The sequence below is a fragment of the Bicyclus anynana genome, chromosome 12, assembly GCF_947172395.1.
Source record: "Bicyclus anynana chromosome 12, ilBicAnyn1.1, whole genome shotgun sequence".
NCBI classification, from domain to species: domain Eukaryota; kingdom Metazoa; phylum Arthropoda; class Insecta; order Lepidoptera; family Nymphalidae; genus Bicyclus; species Bicyclus anynana.
Window position 1 is genome coordinate 11564030 of NC_069094.1, and position 18700 is coordinate 11582729.

General features: G+C 35.8%; 1 protein-coding gene across 21 annotated transcripts in view; it reads left to right on the forward strand.

Moving 5' to 3' along the window:
• LOC112051673 (glutamate-gated chloride channel) overlaps window positions 1-18700 on the forward strand; it is a 99537-nt gene that overhangs the window by 29369 nt on the left and 51468 nt on the right. The window lies entirely within an intron of this gene.

Below are 18700 nucleotides of genomic sequence, written 5' to 3' on the forward strand. Positions count from 1 at the left end.
TATAACTTTAAGTGCGGAAATCTAATTCACTTGACCGATTTTCATCCCGCCTAACTTCTTAATGACAAAATTCGCTGACAACTTTGTTAACAGATGGAGATACTGATGTGAGAAAGACAGAAGTTCAGTTGGCAGGTTGTTTGAGATATTTATTATCATCAAAACGATAAATTGTTTCCTTCCTATTAACGAGTATCATGATACTTATCATTGGTATAACTTCATCGAAAATTGATGAACTAAAGCCAAATTGTGAGTTGGAAATTAAGTTGTATTTGTCAAAGAAGTTGATAAGCCACCTTTTTGTTAAGTCACCTTTCAAGAATTTTAGCTAAGACCGGGAGGACCGATATGGGTCTGTATTATTTATATCGGTTTTGGTACCATTCTTGTGAATTGGCGTAACAATAGCTTCTTTTAGAGTGCTGGGTTGTAAATGGTTAATGAATTATTATTATTTGTGAGGGGTTGTAAGAAAAAAAATGTGAGCTGTCACGAGACGCCTGGCAGATGTGAAACATCTCACTCTCTAAATTATCACGGTCAGACTTTTATTATTTACAGATTTAGCATGCGTCGCCACTCCAAAAATCGGATATACGTGCGGCTATAGATGTATCACATCAAAAATAATGAACAAATCTATAAAGTAAATTCCCACAACTGAAAGTTTCCACATCAAAACCTATTTAGTACGTGTAACAGTCCAACTTGGCCGATTCTCATCATAAACGGAAGAAAGGCCCCGTAACCCCGATCCGTTCTCTATGAACTTTCATAACAAGGCGATCGGGTGCGATGGATCGATAAATTTAACCAAGCGAGTGTGCCAATTTGGCCGCGCTGCCCGTGACCGAGTAGACTAGGCCATCCATGTCCGCGTCACCCGGTGATTAGGCGATTCTGACTATAATTTGTCTTTGTTGCGGTTATGAGCTTTTGGATTTTAAGCCATCATTCGTACGAGAGTTTGTAACGGACGTTAAAAAAGCGTTCGAATACAGTAAAAGCTCCTTATGCACGCTTCCTTCATTCACGTTTTCACTATTCGCAGATTAAATAAAAATTTTAATAAAAAAATTCAACCGACTTCCAACTCAAAAAATAACTTTAACTAAAAAGCAAAAAATAACATCCTAACTATGTGCTACCTTCTGATCAGTTTGAAGGCGGTGCCAAGCCAGTGATGTTTTAATTAAACACGGTTAAACTACAAAATTTATGTGGTTCTTTCAGAAACAGCTTTAATTAAAACACGACACTGGCTTGGCACCGCCTTCAAACTGATCAGAAGGTAGCTTTTTAGTTAAAGTTATTTTTTGAGTTGGAAGTCGGTTGAATTTTTTTATTAAAATTTTTATTTTTTTATTTTTAGTGTTAGCATACCTACTGCGTGTGTACAATCACAACCTATCTAAGTGGAAAGTTCTTATCAATACAAAATTATCAAGTCCAAACACAAGGTAGCTACTGTGAGCCGTCGAGGAGTTCTCTTCACTGTCCCTCGTCTTCATCATCAGACCCTTAATACAGTCACAATCCATCTAGGTGGAAAGTTCTCATCAATACAAATTTATCAAGTCCAAACACAAGGTAGCTACTGTGAACCGTCGAGGAGTTCTCTTCACTGTCCCTCGTCTTCATCATCAGACCCTTAATACAGTCACAATCCATCTAGGAGAAAAGTTCTCATCAATACAAATTTATCAAGTCCAAACACAAGGTAGCTACTGTGAACCGTCGAGGAGTTCTCTTCACTGTCCCTCGTCTTCATCACCAGACCCTTAATACAGTCACAACCCATATAGGTGGAAAGTACTCATCAATACAAATTAATCAAGCCCAAACAAAAGGTGACTGCTGTAAATCCTTGACGAGTTCCATCGTCTGTGTTTCAGCTCCATCATCAGACCAACTCCAAACCTTCATAAAATTGTAGTGGTTTAAAATACCTTATGGAAACACTAACAAACGCACTAGCCGTCTCTACAACTTTCGAAAGTTCCCCTCAATTTCTCCAGGATGCCATCATCAGATCCTGACACGAAAAAAATGGGATCACCCTGGAAGTAAACCCTTCAAAACAAAAAAAGAATTTTCAAAATCGGTCCATAATTGACGGAATTATCGCTGGACATACATTAAAAAAAAAAAAAAAACATACATACAGCCGAACGTAGAACCTCCTCCTTTTTGGAAGTCGGTTAAAAATTGCGTCCCAATTCGCGGCTAAATTTTTCGTTATTCGCGGATTTGACTGACGAAACTGACGTATAATCTACAAATTTAAACTTTAACTTGCAAATAAATATTGCCGAAATTGCGAAAGAAGCTTTTAAAACATATTAAGCAAGAAAAAAATTCAAAATTCTTCAAACCATTGTCTAAGACTGAAGATAATAGTTAATCATTAATTGCAATTAATTGTTTTTTTTATATATTTGTTTTTTATTTTGTCACCCAAGAACGTATCCCATAGAATCCCATATAAAATACCATTCCATATTCACGGTTTCTGTATTCGCGACACAGTTAGAGAACGTATCCCCCGCGAATGATGAGCTTTTTCTGTAGGTATAGTATGAAGTTAAATGAAGGTCTATTTCCAACGCAAAAAAAAAATAAAAAGCAACACTGCTCGAAAAAAGCGTTGTGTTCTAAAAACTCTGTCGTGTGAACATAATACTTGGAAATGCATTTTTTGTATTTGTACGCTTTTTTAACGGACGTTAAAAACCTCTCGTGCGAATGAGGGCTAATTTGTCTTTGTTGCGGTTATGAGCTTTCGGATTTTAAGGCTGCTATTAGTGCCAACCTTGAACAATGATTTGCATATATTTTGACAGCAATCGTTAATGCGAGTTTCTCTATTTTTGCGGTTTTTCTGTAATATATTGCAAGTAATTTTACTTATTCTAAAGTTAAAATATTTCGACCTTATTGAAAGTTTTTTAGCCTATTTTTTAAATGTGCAAATTTTATTTTTATTTATGGGTTAATTTTTATATATAAAAATAATAATCAAATGTTCAAAAAGAGTGAAACATGACGTATACGCGTTGTAATGAATAAATTCTTCAATACATTGCATAAAATCCAGTAACCGACTTTAATATATAACTTGGCGAAATACATATTTTGAAATGAATATCATGAAATATTGATATCGGTCTACGTTTTGTATGCACAGCACTTTCTCGTGATATTCGAACCAGAGGCGAAATTAAACTCAAGTACGTACTCTGAGAACTTATTGGTACGATTTAATATCAACACATACGTGATTATTGTATTTTATAAGCTTTTATTTGTGTCATATAAGCATGTATTTATGGTAGCCTTGCTATCTATCTTGTAAGACTTTTAGTCTTTGTGCATAATTGTTCAGTTTTGGTGACATTAATATTAAAAGACCTCAACAGTGAGTTAATAGGACATCAAACATCTTATAATTTCTTATTTTCTTCTGCAAAACATCTAAGGAATTAAAGATTGTTTTTAAAAATGTACACTAATAAATAATTTATTGTTTATTTTACTTACATTTTGTACTGTCCACTATTATATGTATACTTGACTGCTTAAACTTACGTAGATTTTTAAATCTACTACTACTACTACTACGTACTAGATTTTTAAACTGTACGTACCACAACCGTAACCACATTACTGTTTTGTGTCTTGTATCAATAATGTCTGAAGAAAAGCGTTATTTTCTTCATCATTTCCGTTACTGAGCTGAGTTTTACTTGAGAAAGACGTCTTATTTAAACTTTTACAAGCTTCTCGAAGCTTCTTGTGTTCAAGGGACTTAAGCTGCTACGAACATTCACTACGAATTTATGTTCCATTATAATATGCTACATACATTCTCGTAAACTTACTAGAGGGATGATGACAGTTTTTTAAATTGTATATAAATATAAGAGAGACGTACCGCCAAGCGATTTAGCGTTCCGGGTGTGGATTTTCATCCTCCTCCTAACAAGTTAGCCCGCTTCCATCTTAGTCTGCATCATCACTTACCATCAATCAAGGGCTAACTTATAAAGAATAAAAAAAAAGTGTATTCTAATAGTAAAGCAATTTTGTAGAAGTAACAGGGTATCTGCAATCATTACTTTCAGAGCTACAGGGATTTAAAGGGTCAGGTTTGCGGCGCTGCCGCGGATCCCTTAAAAACGCCCCATACAAAATGGTACGAATTAATGACATCGTTCAAACAAAATTACTAAAATTTTTATTATTTGTGTGTTTATAGGTAAGGAAGCTAAAACTGTATGAATTTTCATCTAATTACGATAAAAGATTTTTAATAGATTTCGAAATTTTATTATCTTATATTTTGCAAATATTCAGTATTAGTATGTGTTACTTTGATTGTTATTTGTTGTTTCTCGGCACTAATCAAATAATTATCAAATTATGATGACACATTGCAAACACATTGTCAAGGCTACAGAACCTTCATCCACAAAAATGTACTTACCTACTTGTTTTATAGATGAGCGTAATTTTTTTGACAAAATGGACAATCTCAAGCAATCGCAATTAGCGTAAAAAAGCTAGTGATTTATAAATCATAGAGACGCAAACTTTACTGAACTACCATGTGGCGTTTTAATGACAGTAACTGAACAGATTGTATTTTTTTAACTAACTGCCTTTATGCAATCAACATGTGCGCTTGGTATTACCGCGAGATTAACGCTCCAGCAAATTGCTTGATAAAATATTTATAAGCTTCTCCTTACTGCATCAGTTTGGTGTTGTTAGCTTATAAAACGATATTGTAGAGTGACTAAAATCTACATTAAAGAAAGTAATTCCATAAATCATATAGCTTACTGTTTATTTCTATTAATAGAATTAAATACATCAATCATCAATATAAATCAAATTGTGTGATAACTTCTTTTGGGAGGGTAAACCGCTTCGTAACGTAACGGATTAGGCGCCACTCTGTCTGGCTTCCCTTTCTTTCACGCATAATATCTATACTAATATTATAAATATGAAGAGTTTGTTTGTTTGCTTGAACGCTCTGGAACTACTGGTCCGATTTGGAAAATTCTTTCAGTGTTAGATAGCCCATTTATCGAGGAAGGCTATAGGCCGTATATACCTATGTATTATCCCCGAGTTCGTACGGGAACGGTTTTCCTTCTCAGTAAAAGCAGTGAAGTTGATGGTGACACAGTGTGCATCTGATTTAGCACCGTTGCTTCGCACTAAACAAGTTAAGTAGGTACTAAATAAAGTTTACTCTTTATGAACTCTATTTTCTATTAATTTAGCTCGATTTTTATGAAAAAAAACAAAAGATCACCAGTGACAAATCGGACTTTTTCGAAATAAATATTTATATCTGTGTCAATAAAAATAATAAGTACTTGAAAATAAGTTCTTCAAAATTATGTGGACCTAATATCACTACTGTTTAAAATTCATATTACTTTAAAAAATATTGAGGTTTAAAACCATATCCATATTTATAAATAAGAGTGTAGACTATCTGTAACGCTATTCTGTAATTATGTTTATATAAAGGTATATTTTCTATCTTGCTCTACATATATGTAGTGCTAAATAGAGAGAGATAGAGATGAATTTGAGACGCATACTGTCGAATCACCTATATAGTACCTATGTCGTACTATTTATGAAACATTCTGTATAAGAAGAAACTCAGAATGAATTTTTAATTTCATTGTTCCAAGATTCCCGCCTCCCTTAGGATGTTTTTCCACTCGAGATGCGCTATGCAGCTATGCTGCGAAGATGTGAAATCTACGCTATGAAAATATGTGACCGTTTCCACCAATACTAAGCTATGTAGTTGTGCGAGGAAGATGCGCTATGTAGATGCGTCGCCGCAAAGTTGCTGCGCGAGAAAGATGCGCAGATCGAGCATACTGTAGGTATGCGACATAGCAGGCATCCATAGCACGCATCCTTCCATATAAAAAAACATATCTTAGTTGAATCCGTGCCACCAGTGCTAAGCTATGTGGTGGTGGTGGAACGTATCCAATGCAACGTAGCGTAGCACATCTCTGGTGGACAAGCACCCTTAGAACAAAGCTGTTAAAGAATTCATGCAATTAAAGCACCTAGAACAATTACCGGTGAGTGGTTTTGACCCTCTCACGTGACTATTAAACCTTATAAGGAAAAGTTAGTGCTAAGAGTGTGACCATTACAATCCAACATTTTAACGTTGAATGTCCCAACGGCATATGGGAAAAAAGTTATGGCAAGTATATTTTTTTTAAGAATTAAATAAATAAATAAATATAAGAGCAGTTTGCTCTTTTGATAAAATATAAATGTACGCCTCAATACAAAATTACTTTAACCAGCAATGTCTATTATTCTTTAATCAGAACAAATTATTGTCACCACATAATTCCACGTACGTTATAAAACATTGCGGTCAGATTAAACATTGGTTATTGTTATTATATATGTATTGTATATCTATTTAATATTAATGCAGTCCTTCGTACAGGTTTCAGAGCATGTGGGTCCAAACATTGGTTGGTCAGGGCTTCAGAATGAACCTCCTCATACGCGCCTACTCAAAGTCTTTTGTGTCCGACACTTGATCTAGATAAGTTTGTGAAATAGTGGTAAAAAAATAAACCTTGGCAGAGTTTGTTGTGGGCTCTTCTCGGACTAAGGCACCATTGGAACTCACGTAACTTTAATTTTAAGTTTTTGACTATAATAACCACCAATCAATTAAATTATGACATAACTTGAGAAAAATAAAATAAGGAACTAACTTATTCTATATATATAATAACTATTCTATATATATCCTAACAAATCATGCCCATGGAAATGGGCAATGGAATGGTGGCAAGAATACTGGCTGCATTTCCGCGCTGGACAGCCAGGCTGATCCTTTGCGGGGAAAAAAATGAGCCAGCCCTTCTTTCACCAGTCAAGGCAAGTAGCCGCGTGGAAATAATTCGGTGAATTGAGATAACTTGACATTTTAAAAGTGCTTGTAAACTAAGCCTAATAATTGAAATAAATGAATTTTGATCCAAAAGCCAAGCAAAAGCTTCTTATCCTTTTTCTTAAACATTTTCATATTATTCTGTACTAATACTCGTAGGTTTTATAAAAAGGTAAAGTTTGTAGGGGGTCTACAGAACCGATTTTGAAATTCTTTTACCAATAGAAAGCCACGTTATGAGTAAGTGTCAAAAAATATCTTACCCCCGTATTCCCACAGAAACGTGAACTACGCGGGTAAAACTGTGGGGCGTTCGCACATAAGTTTATTTGTATTTTCATTTCGTTAATCAAAGTAAGAAAAAATGACGTCGCTACAGATGTATTACATTTTATATGGTCGTAAAAACGGCCATAAACGTAATTAAATCCAGTGGTAAGTAGGCCGCGCCACATAATAAAACGTACGGTCCGATAGAGCTTGCACAACTTTACTAATTATCCCGAGTAATATTTTATGTTACCTAAGGAACTCGCTGTGCCCCACGGTTTCACCGGTATAGATTATGCTGTAGGCAAATCGGAATAAAGAGTACCAGCGGCGAAGAGTCCAACAAGCCGATTCCAGCCGGGTTACCGTTTTCGTACAAATACATATATATTCATTATTCTGTAGAAGTCTATACTTTTCTTGTTCGCACTGCAAGCGAGACACGAACCAGGTCTTTTTGAGCTGGTTTCGCACTCAACGTGTTAATATAGATGACATTAGGGTAACGAATTTTCGATTTAAGATTTTACATTCCGTATTAATCCGTCACTGTATTACCCAGACGTGGGCTTTTTAACTCACGATCTCGGGGGCGCCCGGACTGATACACTCAGGCCAAAACACCCTTCCCGAACGGCCCTCTAAGTCGAGGCCCGAGTCTCAGAGGAGACGCCCTTAGAGAGTCGTTCCGCCCACTGCTTTCTTCTGCCTTCGGGCCCCATCAGGCGATGCTTCTGCGCTCGCCCAAACCCCCCGGTGACGCCGCTGAGGTCCCATAAGGAGCCTACGGCACTTACACAATCAGAAAAAAAAAAATTACTAAGGGTTGTGACGGTGATTTAGGATACATATTACATTAGATAGATATTTTTAGACACGAAAACTAATTAATTATAAAACAACGTAGAAAAACCACATTAGCTTAGATATACATAACATTTTTGGAGTTTACTCCTTAAGAATTGATTTTTCATATACAGCCCCCGGTATAAAAAAAATATGGGCAGTAAAATCCGAAGAACGAATGACTGCGTTACGTTTTTGTGCGTAACCTATTCTTGCGCACCTTTCACTTTTCAGGTTAGTATAGAGACGGTCATAGTATAAGCTGCGGTTCAACATATACTGTATATCTAAAAGAGTAAACTGCCAGCCTTCTGGGCACTTCACCAATGATCATCGATTCGGATGAATTCTACGACGCCTAAGTCTGTAGATATAGTTTTATATTTCCTATTTATTTTATATTTATAATAAGTTTAGGTTAGGTTAGTTACTAGTTAGGAGAGCCGCGATAGCCCAGTGGATAGGACCTCTGCCTCCGATTCCGGAGGGTGTGGGTTCGAATCCGGTCCGGGGCATGCACCTCCAACTTTTCAGTTGTGTGCATTTTAAGAAATTAAATATCACGTGTCTCAATCGGTGAAGGAAAACATCGTGAGGAAACCTGCATAACAGAGAATTATCTTAATTCTCTGCGTGTGTGAAGTCTGCCAATCCGCATTGGGCCAGCGTGGTGGACTATTGGCCTAACCCCTCTCATTCTGAGAGGAGACTCGAGCTCAGCAGTGAGCCGAATATGGGTTGATGATGTGAGGTTAGTTACTAGTATAACTGTAAAAGCGTACTTGAAATTAAATAAAGAGTAAACTCCATTCGTGCGTCGGAGCTGATAAACATTTTTTTGTAATGGAAACTAATTAACTCTTTTCAACCTCACAACTTACAATAGCAACTTGTTTAGAACTAAACAGCAAACTGTGTGTATTGAGTCGAAACGGTGCGATCGTTTGTTTTTGTCGGCCATTAGAGAAAGAGGCAAGCCAGCTACAGAATCCAATTAAACAGAACACGAGACTCGGTTACAGTCGTTTTGGAAAATTGACTCTGAAGTTTGTTTAGTGCATTTTTCATCTGAGACCACTTTATGGATTATTAAGATGGGAGGTGCAAGTTCCTACTTATTTCATCATCATCACCATCATCATCATTATCATTATCAGCCGATGGACGTCCACTGCTGAACATTGGCCTCTTGCATGGACCTCCAAACATAACGGTCTCGAGCCGCCAGCATCCAGCGGTTTCCTGCAATCCGCTTGATGTCCTCGGTCCACCTAGTGGGAGGCGACCAACACTGCGCTTTCCAGTGCGGGGTCGCCATTCCAGCACCTTCGGACCCCAACGTCCATCGGCTCTTAGAACTATGTGGCCTGCCCATTGCCACTTCAGCTTCGCGACTCGGTGAGGTATGTCAGTGACTTTGGTTCGTCTGCGGAGCTCCTCATTTCTGATTCGATCACGCATAGAGAAATTTCAAGCATAGCTCGCTCCATCGCCTGCTGAGCTCCATCCTACTTATTTAACCGACTTCAAAAAAGAAGGAGGTTCTCAAATGTTTGATACCTCATAACTCATTTCTTAACAAATTGTGATTTTTTTTATTTAAAAGAGTAGGTATACTTCCAGATTGATCCCATTTTAATGAAAATTGGTTCAGTAATTTTGTGTTAAAATTAAAATAACGAAATCGTCCGTACTGTAACGCTTTTGTTCACAATGCTAGGACACATTAAAAACGGAAAAATATATTTTTTTTAACAAAAAAATTCAACCGACTTCAAAATCATAAAAGTATACTAAAAAGAGAAAAATGGACCTTCCGCCGCCAACACCGCCTCCAAAGTGATCAGAAGGTAGCACATACGATGTTATTTTTCTATTTAGTTTATTTTTGTGATTTTGAAGTCGGTTGAATTTTTTTGTTAAAAAGATTTTATCTTATAATGTAAAGTAAGTACTACTTACTTTAGTTTACCTACTAAAGTTTATAATAATGCTATAAAAACCTTACATAAAAATCAATCGATATTTCGTTTTCCGATAGATAGCTTTCAATCCTTAATTCCTGTTTTGCTTATATTATATCCCGCTAAATCACAGCAATAGGATTTAGAAATATTTATATTTTTTTAAAAGAAAAATCGAAATTCAAAAAGCTTTATTTCAATTATTCGTAGGTATTAAAGAATGCTCATTGATTCATTTTCCACTTGATTCGTTTAAATTAAAATCAGTTGATCATCGAATAGTTAATTAAATTTTTAATATCAACGTTCATGACTCGCCTTCTACGAATCTCATATCAAATACTTAACAGAAGTGCCACTTGATAGAGACATTTTTAATAACGCATTCAAATTGACGCCCGGTTTTATTTAATGAGCTCTCAAGTGCAAACACGTTCAGTATTAATATTACTGTGACTCGCACATTGTGTTTTATTAAATGACTTTTTTGAGTTTTTAATGGTTTTTAATCACACTTTACGGTGAAATATTGTTAAAATATTCGGTTCCAGTGACGGCCTTAGGGGATGGCGTGTAGGAAAATCGCTTATTGCCTCGCTTTAGGTGGGGCCTCGCGAAACATCCTGTTTTTTGTTCACTTAATATCAAAACTTTATTGATATAGCGCTGCGTATAGTCGAACCATAGACTAGACAGCTGTAGAAGGATTGTCAATAACTTTCTTTTATTATTTAGGTACAAGTTAGCCCTAGACTACTATCTCAAATGATGGTAAGTGATGATGCAATCTAAGATGGAAGCGGGCTAACTTGTTATAGGAGTAAGATGAAAATCCACACCCCTTTCGGTTTCTACACGACATCGAGTGAATAGACCAGCTGTAAATAAGATGTTAATAATAAATGTAACTTTCAAAGATAGTTTGATTGATCGGATGTATTTTGTCAAAAGATATTTTAGTATCCACTTACTTAAAGGTACGAGTAAAAGTAGCTTCATTCTAGGCTACTTATGACGTCACATCTACATGAAACAATTGATATTGTTTCATATAGCGCCACACAGCACCGTACTTGGTAAAACGAAGTAATATGTATCTATTTAGAACTAAGCAATACATTAATGCTTTAGCAATTTAATTTAACCATTAGTTGCTGACAAAGACCCTTTCGAAAAGGAGACATAGAATTATCAACGAAAGTAATAGAAAAAATTTGGCGACGACATTGAGCAATTTTAAATACATGGAGGCCGAAACAATTGCCGAATTTTATTAAAAATGCTCCAGATTGCTCCAGTAATTGCTTCAGATTATACGTGTTGCCAAGCACTAACTAGTTGATCCGTTCCCGTGTAAGCGTACCGAAATATTTACTTTTATTTAATGTTCTGTGAAAGTTGGTTGTTCGAGTTAAGACAGAAGGTAGGTTTAAAATTTCTTGATTTTAAAATAAGTCTGTATTTTAAATGTAAAGAGCTCTGGTATAACAGGCTAATGCGTTTGTACACAAGCGGGCGCCGTTTGTTCTACAAACGATTTAATTCTCAAACGAAAGCAACAAAAGATCTATGCGCAGTAAAAAACAACAAGTAACATTTGTTTCTTGAAAATAATAAATAGTTCTTTAGAAATAATTTGTTTCTTTTGCAATTAATAAAGTAGATTTAGATAGTATTTGGGGTCCTAAGCTACTGGATCCCGTATCGGAAAGCGCAGTCTTGGTCGACCCCTAACTAGGTGGACCAAGGATTTCAAGCAGGTTGCAGAGAGCCGCTGGACCCCATAATATTGTTTAATAAACAGTTATATGGGGTAATTTAATTTCAAATGAGGCGACATAGCATAGTACAGATCCGAGGACTTTCCTTATTCCTTTTTTATTTGTTGCTTTTAATCAAGAAAAACCTATTTAAAATAACTTCGTAGAAATCTTTTGTAATGTAAATTATTTAGAAGTCCATCCATTTTTATTTTTATTTATTAATAAAATAAATTAATAATTCCGCTTACAAGTAACCCATTTAAATAAATCGGAGCCAAGTAGAAGAAGGAGTTCAATCTACTTCCATTTAAGCATAAATATTCAATGCGGAGTTTGCCTTTTGACGTGTTGACAGAATGTACTTAAACACTATTATTTATTCTGTGCCCCGAGCATCCCCTTTGTGAATTGTCCTTGGCACAGTTACAGTTACATCCATGCCTCTTTTGCATAATACAGACATGAAAATACTCCTTTATCGTACCATAACGATTCCTTAAGCCGCACGCATTAAGGCCGTTATGTTGTTATAATGTATTCATAAAGAATAATAATGAGTAATGGTGCCTACTTTCTAACTGGAACCTCTAGTTACCAAAAATATTTAACGATGAATAATAAATACTATTTAAGTATAATGGCGCTTTTTGTTTAGTTCCTTACAATCTCACGCATTTAGTTATTAGTATAGGCTTGTGACTGTTCGCAGTAATTCGTTTTTGAGTGTTGATGTGTATAGCTTGGCAACTTCGTTCGTAACACTCTCGATGTTCCACGCGGCCCAGGGGGGCGTGTAGCGATGAATGAAAAACCCACGACTATTGCACGTCACGTCCCCGCACGCACTATTTCATACTGCATACTTATACTTATACAGTATTTGGCCAGCGTGGTCGACTAAGGTTTAACCCCTCTAATTCAGAGAGGAGACTCGTTTTCAACACTGAGCCGACTATGGGTTATTAATGATGATGATAATGTCAGTGGCTTTGGTTCTTTTACGGATCTCCTCATATAAAAACACCCCGAACCTAGATCTTCTCCTACCACCATGAACCATCTCCATGAGTTCGCAAAATCAAACTTAAGTCCTATGTCATACCAAACACAAAACTGTTGTTCTAATTAGAACGCAAATATGAAACAAGACATGACACATTTACCTACCCACGTAATAACTGGACTAAATTCATAACAATAAAGATTCTATTTATAGAATCAGTCTGTCTTAATTCTTAGGGATCCTATTATTAGAAACGTTTAGATGAATATTGCATATCTAAATGATTAATCAAGGCTATAGCAATTAGAATATTCTATGAATAGGTTTATTGGTTGAATTGTCATGATTGACTATCCACTAAAATGAAGCTTCTGTGTACTAATAGGTTTAAATTTATGTCATCATCATCATTATTAACCCATATTCGGCTCACTGCTGAGCTCGAGTCTCCTCTCAGAATGAGAGGGGTTAGGCCAATAGTTCACCACGCTGGCCCAATGCGGATTGGCAGACTACACACACGCAGAGAATTAAGAAAATTCTGATTTGCAGGTTTCCTCACGATGTTTTTCCTTCACCGTTTGAGACACGTGATATTTAATTTCTTAAAATGCACACAACTGAAAAATTGGAGGTGCATGCCCCGGACCAAATTAGAACCCACGGCCTCCGGAATCGGAGGCAGAGGTCATATCCACTGGGCTATCACGGCTCTTTTTAAATTTATGTACCTACTAATAATTAAGATAGATTGCAATTAAAAGAAAAATTAATAACGTTCATAAGATTACATAGATGAGATACAAATACAGAAGTATGGACTCTTCAAATACAAATTCAAAATTCATTTATTTCAAGTAGGTACCTACATACAGCGCTGGTTTTCAGCAGGAGCATACCTTGATCCTTGCTTTGTATAATTACTAGCGGAGGCCCGCGACTTCGTCCGCGTGGAAGTGAATGTAAACTTTTAAACCCTATTTCACCACTTTAGGGGTTCAATTTTAAAATTTTTTGAATCACATTAAATTTAGTATTTTTTTATGATTAATTAACAAATTTTTACAGTATTATAACAGTATTTTGCCACCATTCCGAGTGGGCATGATTTGTATAGTTATTAAGTTGAGTTAAATTTTCTTAATGTTATCTTTCTCAATAAAAAAAAAACATGTACCAAAAAAAATCGAAAATATTTAACTCCAATAAATATACCCTGTGTCTTTACACTACACACAACTATAAATTTTAAATCGTTATACACGCACTAGTAATTTCAATACAATAAAACATCTATAGACGCAATTTGTATGAACGTTTGATCATGATCAAATAGTTTTGACAGAGAGGTAACTAGCTAGGCATGTACACAGGTAATTAGTCTGAGGTTTTTGTATTGACATGCCCAAGCAGTCGAGGCATGAGACACTACTAAGGCATTGTGATATGTGGCATAATTTGAATATAAACGTTTGCTCTTTCTTTCTTTCCTAAATCTAGCTTAGATTCTCAACTTACAGGCAAAATATAATAATGCTGAAGAATACGTGACTGTTTTTCTTATTTAATAACATAGCCGTGCTCTTGTCTAAACGACCGAAAACTCGAAAGCGGTTATCCCTTATCTCGTTAAAAAGACTCAGAACTGGGACTTACGAAACTTCTGTCGTAAAACAAACCAGCGGAGTTGACGGTAATGCGATCTGATGACAAAAGTCGAAAGAGTGTTTTTCCTAAATTCTCTAAAGATTAAGGATTTATAGGAATAATTAGAACAATTTCATTTAAATATCTTAGGTACATGTTTAGTTGACAGTTGTTTAATTACTAGTGCGTTGTGTTCTTTTTTTGTATTTACTCGACAACTAATATAATAGTTTCATATACCCTCAGACATTATTAAACAATATATTTCTTTCTCTATTCTGTGAGCGTGTACATAGGTGTATGCTCAGTTAGGTAATATATATTAGAAAATAGTTTCTAATATATTTAATGAGAAGAAAAGCTACGAAGGTAAGAGTTAGGTCGGTATTGTGCTATATTTCCCTTTATATCTACGGATTTTCTTTTTTTTAGTAGCGATTTAGTTTAGCGAGCTTTAATGTTACCATAAAACGGGAATATTTATTTACTACGAGAAGTTACCAAGAAACGGGAATATTTATTTACTACGAGAAGTTACTAAGAAACGGGAATATTTATTTACTACAAGAAATTACCAGGAAACGGGAATATTTATTTACTACGAGAAGTTGCCGTGGAACGGGAATACAGGGGCAATGCAGGATTTCAATGTTGAAAGAATTTATCAAATTAGTCCAGTACCAGTCAGAGCCTATTCAATATAGCCTATAAAATCAGTCCTATAGATAAAGTAGATATTTTCACCCTGTGTGTTAACTAGGTATATTTGTGCATCAACATCATGTTTCTTAGCACACATAACTTACGAGATGACAAATTACCTTATATTATGAGAGAGCTCGGAGCTGACGTCGACAAATAGCTTAATTTCATCTTCCTGCCAGAAACGGATAGTGAAATACGAGTATATTCATTGACTCTTAGGGAAATTTTTGTTATTATTATTTATGACTGTGATTCAAGAACATAAAATCTGAAATAATATTATTTATTTTTAACTTACAAGCTTCTTGGCTATTTCTTTGGAAAAAAAGAAAACAAAAAGACAAACTGCTTTTGCATGTCAGCAATTTCTAAAATGAAATATATAAAGTTCAGAGGGGTTTTGAAATAATATTCATGTTGATCTTCAATACTATGTTTTATTCACCAAAAAGACACATATATATATATTACACTTCACTGCTATCACTTTGTATTATACATCAATACAATATAGATATATCACATTTCAATCGCAATCACTTGGTATTTGTTGCCTCTTTGATAGCAAATGAACGAATGCCGCGCAAATAAGGAACCGATAGCTTTTATACCTTGTAACTGTAATGTCAATGTACCGGCGTATCATGACGTATCATGACTTAGTAGGACCAATATTTAAAATTGCTAACAAATAATTGAAGCAACTGAATAAGACAGGTGAATAGTAGTTTCATATAAAAAAAATATTTTCAAGTCCAATACCAGCGACTACTTAAATTTTTAGTTTTAGAAAAAAAATTAAAATAAAACAGTTGTGTCAACTTTTGTTTTTTTTTACATACAGAAAAAATAAGTATTTTCGGATTGTCACAAAAACAGTGGAACTCAACCTTTTTAGGTTTGAAAATGGAATGGTAGGAAGAAATTATTGTTACTAACAATTTTAATAAAACAACTTTAGCACAACATTGCGTCTATGTTATTAATATAGAACCCTTTCCAAAACAAGAACAAAGCTCACCCCAGCGGCCGCTAGTACAAATCTAACTCATATCGATTCTGCCCGCCTCACATTCTGAGCACGTTCGTCTGACTGCAGATTACGAAGAGTTTCAGCTTTGATAAATCATTGTGCGGCTGCTCTGTAGCTTTGTGACGTGGTCGCTGTGCCTACAAACTGATTAAAGCTTAATTGTTTCTCATATAATCCTACTATAGCTTGGCAAGTATGATATGCGGGCGACGGGGGAAAGATCTGCGCGAGGTAGAGGGAAGCAATGCGCTGGTATGAAATCATGCGCGCGGGTTATCGCTAACCCCCGCCCAGCCCGCGCGGACCATCGACAGTGTTACGAAAGAATTTGCCAAGCTATAAATTCACTCATCACAAAAATGTAAACGTTATAAATGTAAAGTTAGCCCATAACTACATTCTCATTATGGTAAGTGATGATGCAATCTAAGATGGAAGCGTGCTAACTTGTTAGGAGAAGGATGAAAAATCCACACCCCTTTCGGTTTGTACACGACATCGTACCGGAACACAAACGCTTGGCATTAGGTACGTCTTTGATGGAGACCTTATGGAAGACGTTTTCTTTGCTTGGCCTGCGAAGTATTGATCTGTTTATATCTGTTTATAGGACTTTTCCACTTACCATCAGGTGAGCCGTTTTTAAAATAGTAGCAACGGACCATGGCCTTAAAAAAAAACTCATACTTATAAAATAATAAAGTCCCTTATTTTTTAGAGCTCCTGCAAATCAACATGGTAATGCATTTTTTCGTGTTCACTGTTATCTCTTTTTGTCTCTCTGTTATATTTTTCTCGTAAGTCATAGTTACGGGACAGCCCACACACAATATGTATTTGCGAAAAATTCACCACTATTTGCCGTCAAGCCTTGGGTTGCCTTGTAAATTGCAATGGTTAAAATATTGGTGAGCTAAATTGAAATGGATCGAAAAAACATCTGAATTCCAATGCAAGCCAGACGACCGATAAAAAAAGGAAGTAATAGGCTCGCTGCAGATAAAAAATGTTTTCCTTTTGTCTGACAAATCGGTTTTGTGAGTTGCAAAAGAGGAACTTCACAAACCGTTGTTATTGAAAAGCAATGTCTAAATTCTGTAGGCCCAGGAACGAAATATTTATTCATGACTGCATACTACATACTGCTTAAACTTTTTATTATGTTATACTAGCGGACCCGGACAAGCTTCGCTTTGACTTATGTGCGCTATTTCCCTACCTATCCTTACCCTACTGTTACCCTACCCCTACCCTACAAATGCACCATGCAAACTTCCACCCCCATTTTAGGGAAGTGAGGGGTTAGAAAGAGACAAAAAGTAGCCTATGTCCATCCTCTCAAATATCTCCACTTGAAAAAATCACGTCAATCCATCGCTCCGTTTTGCCGTGAAACACTGTCCGTCTTACAAACAAACACACACACTTTCACATTTATAATATTAAGTATTTAAGGTGGTAAGGCGTTTCCTTCCAAGCCATCTTCCAGACTTTGGTGCATTCGTTTAAAAATATGCCCCTAAAAAATAACCAAAAAGGTTACCACTTTATCTTAAATATCGTTATTTAGCTATATTTTCATTTAATAAAATAAAACAACAAAGATTATTTTTGTTGATAAAAGTCAATTTTGTTTATAGTGTACTGAATTAACATTGAAAAACTTCATTGTGACTATTCCAATACTAATTGGAACAGTCGCAATGAAGTACTACATTAAGTAAATAAAAATATGATTGAAACTGGGTAGGGGGAACACTTTTCCAATCACAACGATAACAATTTCATTACGACTGTAAACTTACTGAATGCTACGTTCAAGTTCATTACTTACTTCAAATATTCGATCCCTAGCGACCTTCACAGCTACGTACCTACTTGTAGTGTATACGAATACATACATTTCTTGTCGATTTTTCATTTTCATCGTCAGAACCTTACCTACGGTCTTATTTGCACGTCATAATTGAAGGAGCATATTGCTCTTTTCGCGTACAATATAGGGTGAAACGTGACTTACTTTTTATTGCTTTTACGTAAAATCACGGACAATATGGTTATCCCACCTTTTGGTACATTTTCTTTAGTCGGTACTTCGCACTAAGATTTGTCCTTATATTGACTTTCTCGCTTTATATGACCATATTATTTATGTAAAAACAATTGAAAGTGACTAGCTAAATTTGACGGCCTCCGTGGCACATTGATGCGCGGTGGATTTACAAGATGGAGGTCCTGGGTTCGATCTCCGGCTGGGCCGATTGAGATTTTCTTAATAGGTCCAGGTCTGGCTGGTGGGAGGCTTCGGCCTTAGCTAGTTACCACTCTACCCTAGGGAGATACGTACCACCAAGCGGTTTAGCGTTCCGGCATGATGTCGTGTAGAAAACGAAAGGGTTGTGGATTTTCATCCCGTTACAAAATAGATTCTTCCGCTTCCATCTTGGATTGCATTATCACTTATCATAATCATCATTCTCACCATATTCGGCTCACTGCTGA